This window comes from Mastomys coucha, unplaced genomic scaffold (assembly GCF_008632895.1).
Source record: "Mastomys coucha isolate ucsf_1 unplaced genomic scaffold, UCSF_Mcou_1 pScaffold3, whole genome shotgun sequence".
Classification (NCBI taxonomy): Eukaryota; Metazoa; Chordata; class Mammalia; order Rodentia; family Muridae; genus Mastomys; species Mastomys coucha.
Window position 1 is genome coordinate 33,966,989 of NW_022196909.1, and position 450 is coordinate 33,967,438.

Here is a 450-nt window from a genome sequence, read left to right on the forward strand (position 1 = left end):
GAAAAAGAAAAAGAAAAAAAAGACCACAGAAGGAAGCTTAAACACAGGAAATGTTCCTAAATAGTTGCACTTAATGGGCCTGGCCCGTGGTCTCCATCCTCTCTGTAATCTGACATCCTACTGGACATGTTAGTAGGGTGGCTTTCTAGAATCCCCCACACCTAGGTTTATGTTAGCTGTGTTCTGCTCAAATCTGCTTATGTCCACTTTGCTTGATCCCGGTATGGGAAGGGAGTGTTTGTTCTGTTCCTAAGTAAATGAAACCGGTTGGCTCAGAAAGAGTTGATGAAACTGGCTGAAAGAAAACTTGAGTTACCTATAGATAGATGATCTGTGGTTATAAAAGAATGAGACCGCTGGTAAAAGACGGGAAGAGTTCGCTCTCCAACAGTGTCTCTGCTGTCTTTAGCTGCTAGATCTGCCTTTAAAATCTGAAATCCTTACCAGCAG